Source organism: Alligator mississippiensis, chromosome 13, assembly GCF_030867095.1.
Source record: "Alligator mississippiensis isolate rAllMis1 chromosome 13, rAllMis1, whole genome shotgun sequence".
In the NCBI taxonomy this organism is placed as follows: Eukaryota; Metazoa; Chordata; order Crocodylia; family Alligatoridae; genus Alligator; species Alligator mississippiensis.
Genome location: NC_081836.1, coordinates 49,246,097 through 49,256,127, shown reverse-complemented (window position 1 = coordinate 49,256,127; position 10,031 = coordinate 49,246,097).

Below are 10,031 nucleotides of genomic sequence, written 5' to 3'. Positions count from 1 at the left end.
AGATTAAAAACTAGGTTAGAGCACTTTGCAATCCAGCCATAAGAAGGGATCACATGTGTGCTGCTGCCCTAGAAACAGAGTGGGGTCTAAATGTTTTCCCTCTGGGCTAGTCCACCCGTGCCGCTATGGTGCCACTGTTACTGCACCGTCATTTGGTACTTCCTTTTGGAAGCACTAAAAGGCGGCGCAGTAATAACCCGTACTGTGCCATGCACGGTTATTTTTAGGCAGTATGTCTCCGTAGTGATGCGCTATAACAGGGAAGTGTGACGTAGTTGCTATGGCGACGTAGCTGCGGCATCACAGTTTTTGCCCGTGGATGCTACATGGTTGTAGCATGTTGCTACAGAAACATAGCGTCACCTGTAGATGCGGCCCCTGCTTCTTGCATGCTCCATTAGGAAAGTGAGTTGTGACACCTTCTTTCCAGGTGTGTCATACTTCCTGCTCTGCGCTGCCTCCGCTCTGCTGGCCAGCCCGACGGCTCGGTGCACCTTCACCGACTGACGTTGTACACGGTCTGGGAAGTAGCAAACTCCTCGTGCCTCTTCCTTCTATTGCACTGCAGGCAACCAGTGCAGGAAACTAGGGGGCTTTATGTCCCTTTGCTCCCCTGTATGGACACATAGCCAGAATAAGGATGTGGTCCTAGGTCAGAGGTGGGCAAAATATGGCCTGGAGCCCAGATGTGGCCTACCAATTGATTGGATCTGGCCTGTGGGTGGGTGCGTGCCAAATGAATGGATCCAGCCTGTGGGCAGGCAGAGGCTCTGGTAGCCATGTGGTGCTGGGCGTCCAGGGCTGCTTCCAGCATGCCAGGCACTCTCTCTCTAGACTGGGGTTGCTGCCAGCATGGAAGTGTAAATGTGTTGCATCCATAGCTATCCACACATGGCTGGCAACTGCTGGGTCAGGGCTCCCGGGGTGTGTGGGGGGGGGGGGTAGGGTGAGCTACAGCTGCAGGCAGGTCCAGGCATCTGTGTTGCTCATAGCCTGCAGCTATGACCATGTTTTGGGCAGCTGCGGACATGGCTGGTAGCTGCTAAGTCCAGACAGGGTACACTAAAGATACAGGAGGGTGGACTCTGGGTGGGCGGGAGAGCAGGTGTGGTAAAAGTTGAGGGTTCAGGCTTTTACGCTTATCACAGCCCCGGGAGAGGATGGGGTGGGGTGGTGGTGGGGGGGGAAGAGACAGGTGCCACCCTTGATAGGCCATCCAAACTCATTAGGTGGCTCAACAACCCAAATAATTGCCCACCGCTGTCCTAGGTGGTTGGTAGAAATACAGAGCAGGGTCTATTTTTTTCCTTTAACCCTTCTCTCTTTGCTTTCTTCTTGATATCTTAACTTTTCTCTTTGATGATCACTTTCTCTTTTAGCTCAAGATGACTGTAGCATCTTAGCTTTCATCACATCTTTGCTCTTGGACTTCTTCCCCTCTACCTTGCAGAGTCATCACTTTACTTTGCCTCCTTCAGTTCCATGCAAGAACTCAGTCGCATGAACAACAGAATTATTTATCATTCTCTCCCTTTCCAGGATGACTTGCTATTTCTGAAAAGCACTCAAGCGCATGAAAGAGCATACTACAGTTAAATACAGACAATGCTTAAAGGGCCATATCCTCTAGCATTGGTTTTTACACAGCACTGTGCATTGATTTCCAATAGGAAGGCAGTTCAAGTAGCTAACATTGAAGGCAGGATCCTCTAGCTAAATATCAGCCATTTCAAGGCAAACAAATGCAGTGTTGTACAGAACCCACAAGATCCTGCTGTGGCTTATCTTTTGCACAAAATACAGAATCCATTTTTGGGGAAAGTCAGAGTAAGAGCATCTCTCTCCCTTTTTATAGCTCACATTTCAACCTTACTCCCGAGTCTGCTCACTTATTGACAGGTAACTTCCACCCCCTGAGCAGGGAAGCAAGGAGAGAAACAGCACTCAGCAAGAATATTCACTTCTCTGCAAAATGGAAGTGTGGGTAGTCTAGAGAGTGCGAAGGCCCAGGGGCGAATCTGGGGTGGGGAAGGGAAGGGGGGCTCGCAGTGGTGCAATTGCACCCTCCTCCCCTTTGATTCATGCTTCACCCAAACTTTAAAACCAACTCCTTTGGAGGAGCAGCAGCATTTCTTTTCAGGCAGCATTGAGAGCCATTTGACCACACTGCTTATTATCCCTGATTCCTGCTAATCTCTCTCCACTCCACAGGTGTTAATGGCCCTCTTTCCTTTTGTAATGGTCTTGCCGTTCCACTATTTAAATTCCCCTTTCTTCTGCAACATTGCTGTCTGCTAGCCATTCCTGGTAACCTCTCTCTTCTGTTTCACAGACCTGCAGACTGTTTAGCTCTAATTAAAAATCTTAACTCAGGTGTGGTAACATTAACTCAGGTGTAAAAATGACTGACAGTGAAATGTTGGAGGCCTTGTCAAGATGCTCAAGAAGGCGAATTTTGCTTTATGGATCTGAATAAGAGACATACATTTAACTATGATAACTATAGGACTAGTGACACAATATGTTTTGACTCCTTCTGCCTTGCTTGTGTTTTTTTTTTAAACTCAAAATATAATTTAGCAAATTAATACATATTCCAATAGTTATATTTGGTTTTGCTTTGATCTTAAAGTGAATAAATACAGTGCTAGCCCCCTAGCATATTAGTAGATCTTCTAGTTTCTCTTTAACTGAGGAAAAATATGTTGTGCTATATATGAGGAGGTGCCATGCCATCTGCACTCCCCTTTTCAAAATCCCAGATCCACCCATGGAAAGGAAGTCTTGGAATGGAGTTTTCTACTTTCTCAGAGTCATGCAGCATGTTGGTGGCAAGTCACGTGTCTTAGCAGACTGAGGCAGATGGGTATGGAGGAGCAACGCTATGTATGTAGTGTTCTGGACAAGGATTCACATATGATTACAAGTACTGTGTTGCACGGCTCAGAGTTTTCAAGCAGCATTCTCCACTGCATTCAGTGGCAAGTTCTGCTAAAGAACTAATGGTATGACAGAGGCCTTCATTATTGTTGGTTGTGGTTTGGGAGTGAGATTGGTGGCATTATTGTTCCCAGGCACTGACGATGTCTTACTCTTCCCAGTTCTTAACATATGGAACATTCTAGGGCTTCCCCCTATAAAGTATACGGCAGCCATGGTGTGTGAAAGTAGTTAACATGGACAATTTTGCAGGTCCTTTAGGATAAAAAGTTGCTTATAAACACAGTAGATAAGACTTGATGGTCTGGGAAGCTCTTTCCAGTCTTATGATCTGATCATTATTTTGACTGTCAGAAGATGGACGTAGTCTTTCTGGACTTTAGGAAGGCCTTTGACACTGTCTGTCACCCCATCCTCATAAAAAAAATTAGGCGTCTGTGGTATCGACACCTACACAGTCAGATGGGTTGCAAATTGGCTGGAGGTCCGCACCCAGAGAGTGGTGGTGGACGAGTCATTTTTGACCTGGGGAGATGTGGGCAGTGGGTTCCCCAGGTCTCAGCCCTTGGGTCCGCACTGTTCAATATCTTCATCAGCGACTTGGACGAGGAGGTAAAAAGCACCCTGTTCAAGTTCGCAGATGACACTAAGATGCAGGGAGAAGTGGGCACACTAGAAGAGAGGGACAGGCTACAACTAGATCTCAACAGGTTACAGGGGTGGACGGATGAGAACAGGATGGGTTTCAATACAGACAAGTGCAAGGTACTACACCTGGGGAGGAAGAACCAGCAGCATACCTACAGGCTGGGGAACTCCCTTCTCATCAGTGCAGAGGCAGAGAAGGATCTTGGAATCGCTACTGACTCCAAGATGAACACGGGCCTCCCATGTGGGGATGCGGTCCGGAAGGCCAACCGTACCTTGTCATGCATCCATAGATGCATCACGAGCAGGTCCAAGGAGGTGATCCTCCCCCTCTATGCTACATTGGTCAGGCCACAGTTGGAGTACAGCATCCAGTTCTGGGCACCGCGCTTCAGGAGGGATGTGGACAACATCAAGAGGGTCCAGAGGAGGGCCACTTGCATGATTAGGGGGCAGCAAGGCAGACCCTATGAGGAGAGGCTCTGGGACCTGAACCTGTTCAGCCTCCACAAGAGAAGGCTGAGAGAGGATCTGGTGGCCGCCTATAAACTTGCCAAGGGGGACCAGCAGGCAATGGGAGAGTCCCTGTTCCCCCGAGCACTACTGGGGGTAACAAGGAACAACGGCCATAAGTTGACTGAGAGTAGATTCAGGCTAGATATCAGGAGGCGCTACTTCACTGTCAGGGCGGCTAGGACCTGGAACCAACTTCCAAGAGAAGTGGTGCTCACCCCTGCCCTGGGGGTCTTCAAAAGAAGGCTAGACAGCCACCTACCTGGGGTCATTTGACACCAGCATCCTTTCCTGCCATGGCAGGGGGGCGGACTAAATGATTTGCTTAGGTCCCTTCTGACACGACCAACTATGAAATTATGAAACTGAAGAGACAGAAGGTGCATCTACACGTGCATTAATGTGCTTCTGCTACCACACATTAAGCTTAGTACAGCTAATATGAGGTACTACATAAATGTGTATTAGGCTGCCCTAATGCGCAGTAGCAAAAGTGCACACTTTTTTAATGACGCTAATGCACAGTAACCTATTTATACTGTGCATTAGCATATTAGCACTGTTTTTGATGCGATGCTTTAACATGCAGTAGAATAGGCTACTGCACATTAAAGCGCACATGTAGACATGCCCAGAATGTCTCCAAAGCAGAGCAGATGATGGTTACAGAGAAGGTTAATTTCTGGAGGAGCTGGGAGCTATATGCAGATGTACAGCTGAATTAAAAAAAAAATGAAACCACGCTGCTAGTTAAAGATAAGTGCACACCATATTGTGCAAGGAGGGTTTGGATCGGAGCCTTTGGGCTAGGTTCTCAGCCACAGCAAACTGGCTCGGCTCCATTGAATTCGGTGGAACCCCACTGATTTACACCAACTGCATATCAGTTTGTGCTTTAATAAGAGATCACAAAAGTCCTCCCAGAGCGGTAGTGTGAAGCTTGCACCCCCAGTGTTGGCCAGGCAGTGGTATTTATAACCGTGTCCTGGTAACCATTGTGTCCCTCCATCTCCGTGCATTTAAACTTGGCGTCGATGGAACGAGGGGCAGAAATCCAATCCGATAATTTCACAGCCGTGGTAAGTGTCTACAACTCGGTACAGGTCAGCCACTTCCATTGAAAGAGCTGGTTGCCCTTATGTGAAAGGGTCTGGTCCTGCAGACCTTCCTGGCCATCATCCTGCAATAGGATTACTCAAATGTGGATTATTCGTACAGAACGGGATTTCAACTGACCACCCATTTTCTCTGAGGCACAAACATTCCCTGAAGCATGACAGGGGTGTTTAGGTACTACTGCCCAGATACTTCTCATCACCATGGCAAAAAAACAAAGAGCTTTTCCAGGGTATAAATTGTGGTTAGCAAAATATAGCTACATTGTCTATCTTAAGCTGAGCTGGTGCTTTCACACATGTCTCGTGCAGCGAAATGCGCTACCTATTAATGACAAAGCACAACCCACTTTTAACAGATCTCTTTGATAGGCCTAAATTATTGCAACTTGCTGCCATTCCATTGTTCCACAGAGGAGGAGAGAAGGGAGCAGCTTAATATACCACTAAAATAGCGTTCTCTCCTGGTATGCAAGTGCCTTGGTTTAATGCCTAAACATGGTATCTCACTGTCCAGGTTGGCAGCACTGCCAGTTCATACGCTCTGTCCTGAAGGTGAACTTTGTGTCACCCTGTAGTGCCTCCTCTCAGTCAGTTTAGAAATAGTGAAGGGCAAACACCCCTCATTTCAGGCTGTCTTGCTGAACCCAGTGTGTAAGGGCAGTTTAGAGGGAAAATGAAGGAAAACATTGCTAAGAATGCCTTAAGTCTTTCTGCAGGGTGGAAATGTTGATCTATTATTAATTCCCTTGCCCCCGCCCCCAGATTCTGTGCAAGGAGGGTGTGATGTTGTACATATTGAAGTCTAGGCCAAAACTCCCCCTGATTTTAATGGGAACAGGACTGGGCTCTCAACACTCATCCCAGTCCATTGGAAAAGACAGCAATCTGTCTCCATAAAGGCTCTGCCTTAAAGAGCAAGCAGGAACAGGTTTTCCAGGACTGCTGCTCTATTTGCTCATTGCATGGGTTACTGGAGAGGGCAAGGGACTGCTTTCGGATCACTGTACCTACCCAAAGCATTTTAATTGATTTGTGTCTATGATTGTTCTAGGTACCAGTTTCCTAGGAACGTACCTGGAGAGCTGCGCAAAACGTTATGAAGAGAACAGAGCTTAGTTCAGACTGAATGAGCCAAAAAAAAAAAAAAAATCCAAAAGGAAGGGCTGAGAGCGGAAGAATAACTATTTCCAGACATAATAATTGATTTTTTGTCCACATCTGAGTTCACAAATAGGGTGTGCTTGTACCTTTATCTGACTGCAGATACCAGTCGGGTAGTTAACAGAGCAAAATGATAAGCTGATCCCCACCTGCAATTCATTTCTGCAGGCCAAAATCTACAGGTGCTGATTTGGAAGATACAAGCTATGAACGCATAGGTAGGGAAATGAACAAGTACGGGCCAAAGAAGTGTGTGTTAAAGGGAAGAAGTCCAACCTTGAAGAAGCAGATGAGCTTCTTTTAAAATGTACTCCTTGTTTAGAGTCACTGGCCGATGAGACTTCCTAGATTTTATTTTTCAGATTCTCTCACCATGTCATTAATATTGTAGACTGAAAGACATGAGAAGCCAGTCCCTGAACGTGCTTTTTGCAGTTGATTTCTGGAACTACCATGCTTTCTGCTGTAAGGGCATTTGCATCTGCTATGTACCAACCACCTTTGGTAGGATCAAGGGCCCGGGAAAGCAAACAGGCCAGTCACAAAAAGGAAACACCTGGGAATCCTGTTTGGATTCATTGTAATGTGATTAGGGAAGAAGCCAATCCCCAACTGAAATCAACCACCCGGCAAAGTTCTGCAGGATCCCGTTTCATGCTAACAGCATTACAAACGTGTAGACTTGCACTGGACACTTAACAGTCATTTGTTAATGCTTGCCAGGGACTCAGAAATGCCAGCGTAGAAATCAGATTACGAGAACAGTGGCTGGCAATTGGAGGGACCATGTAAAACTGGCCTGGTTCCCTCCCCTGACTCCAGGGCTTCATTTGCACTTGTTTTTCTCTTCTCTTGCTAACTTTTTCTGACCCCAGCGATGCTTTCCTTCACACTCCTTCTACCCACTGCAGCTTTTCCTGCTGCCCCCTCAGGCCCTTGAGACTACTTCCTTTCCAGCAACCTTCCCAGCTGCTTGCCCTCCCTCACTATGTTAGGGCACACTCTTTTGAAACATGAGTTGGTTCCATTATACTGCCTGACCTAACCTTGTTTATGCCAACTGAGCCGGAGCAGATCTAAAAGGATGCTTGCAAATGGTGCTGGACTGGAAAGGTGCTAATTTGGGCCACTGTAGGCCTAGGACTTCATGTACAGGTCCTTTGGAAAACGATGCTGTTATCTAAGGATGATTTCACTTTATTATTTGTACTGAGCCCAGGCACGAACCAGGACTTCATTGACCAAGGTGTTTATACACACTCTGAAGATGATCTTTATCCCCAAATAGAATCCATAACTCTGATGTTTTCTTAAGTACATACAGCAGCTTTTTAATTGCCTAGACAAAAATGTGTTCTCCTTAATTCACCAGTCTTGTCATTCTCCCTCATCTTTTCAACTAAAAGATTAAACTTAAAATATTTAAACTTCTTCACCATCCCTCCCTTTGTATAAGTGGATATAGGTATTACATAAAAAGCCAGTGTTTCGCATACTTGTATACGAAACTTGTATACTGCACGGAAGATACCAGGCAGACGCACTATCCCATTTATTGGACTTGCATGGCATTCTTCATATGAAAGAATCCTGGTGTGCTTGTAGAAGTTTTTTCTCTATGCAACAAAAAGATCTTATAGGGAAGGCTTTCCAAATACAACATTTGTTTTGCAAGGAGGGAAACAAATGATCAAAGAGAACAAAGCTATAGGCAGGAGTTTAGTGTGAATTTAATTCAGTCGCTCTGATCTTTGGACTCTTACATAGTTTGCCTCATTATCAAATATTTTGCAAGGAATGATATAAACAGTCTCCTGTTAAAGACTGCTCCAAGTGTAATGTGATCCAGAGGAGAGATGCCCAGCTGATGGCAGCAATGATAGATGTAAAAAACATGCCGATGCAGTCTATTCCTCCTAGAATGAAGTAGAGGCAAAACCAAGCAAAGGTTTCCTCTTAAGAGATAGCAGCGAAAATGATCCTGAATGTTGGTTTGATTAGAGGTCTCTCCTTGAAGGAGTTACCACTGAGTAGCCAGCCAAGTCTACTTCTAGATAAACATGAGCCAATGAACCAATGAGTGGGAGGAATAATTGCTCAATGAGATTTGTATTGTCAGGAACAGCATAACCTTCTTAGAGGCATCTTTGTTTTTTATTATCATTGCTATGGCAACCTTGACCAGAGGTGCCTTTTGGGTTTAACCCCAGAGACTGATTAGAACAGGTCAGCCGGTTTCAAACTGAAGTCACCACTTCCTTGCTTGTGTGATATCTCCCTTCCCTCCCTGGCCCTCCAAGAGGGGATGGTAACCACCCACCTCTCCCCGGCCAGGGGTGCCCTAGCTGCGTGCTCAGCAGCTGGCACCCGGCTCCCTTCTCACGCAAGACCTTTGGAGGTGGGGGCACCCTGGCCGGAGGGCTGCCACTCCAATTTCTTCAAAGCCCCAGTCGTTTCAGCTCCTTCCCCCTCTTCCTCAAGACCACCCTGCAAGCCTGCGTGACATGATGAGAGAGCAGTAAACTGCACTTGAAAGCCCAGCTCTGCGTTTCGGTGGGAAACTTCTCTGCAATTGCAAAGCGCCCATTAAAGCGCAGGTTGTTTCCTCGAAGCATGCCCAAGCCGGGAGCTTGTAAAGCCCTTCGGGGCTTCTAGCAAGCCTTCCCTTTTGAAATGCTGGGTTGGGGGGAGGCTCGGAGATGAAAGGCTAAGTCTCCCTGGCTGTGCATTTACAGGCTATTGTCTTCCCCGCAGGATAGTTATCCCTCCTCACTTGTGTTATTGCAGTTAATCCACTTAAATGCCCCTGGATTTGCAGATGAGCTGGATTCTTTGCTCCCGCGATTAAGGCGCTTTGTCTGGAGGAGAAAAGGCTGCCGCTGTCCGAGTGACAACGAGTGCCGGGCGAGGGCAGGGGCTCGCGGGCACCTCGTGCCCATCCGCAGCGCAGCGCGGGGCGGGGCGGGGCGGGGCGGGGGTCTCGCCTGCCCGGCCCGGAGGGCGAGGCGCTCAGCGGGCAGCAGCCGGGAGCGTCGCTCACTCGGGCACCGGTTGTGTAAGCCGCAGCCCTGGCCGGCCGCTCCGGGGAAGCCAGCGCCGAGTCCCGGGGAGCCCGGGCTCATGTGCCAGGCGCACCCCGGGACATCGCAATCGCCCTTGTGCGCAATCCCCCGCACCCCCAACTTGTTGGAAAGCAGGAAAAAAAACTCTGCCCCCCTTTCCCTGCCGCAGCCCTCGCCCGAGACGCCCCTTGGACTGCAATCTGCATGCACACGGACATGCACGGGGTGCATATGTGTCCCCCCAGCGCCAGCCAGCCAGGACTCGCCCAAATCATGGCGATGCCCGGTGCCTTCCCGGCGAGGCAAGGTGGATGCCTTCAGGTTGCAGCCTGATCTGCGCAGAAGCTCCCACCCCCTCGCCCTCCCTCGCCCGTGCCGCAGAGGTGCCGGCCCGCCGGCTGCAATCAGATCCCCGCTCCCCCGAGCCCAGCCCGGCTGGCGCGGGGCGGTGCAGGGTCCCCCCGCCCCGGCGCTGCCGCAGGAAGAAGCCAGCCCCCCGCGACGTGTTGTTTGCGGCGGTCCGCGGAGCGCCCGGCCGCGGAGGGGGAGGGAGGGAGGCAGCCAGCGAGGGAGTGCCGGAGGGAGGCGC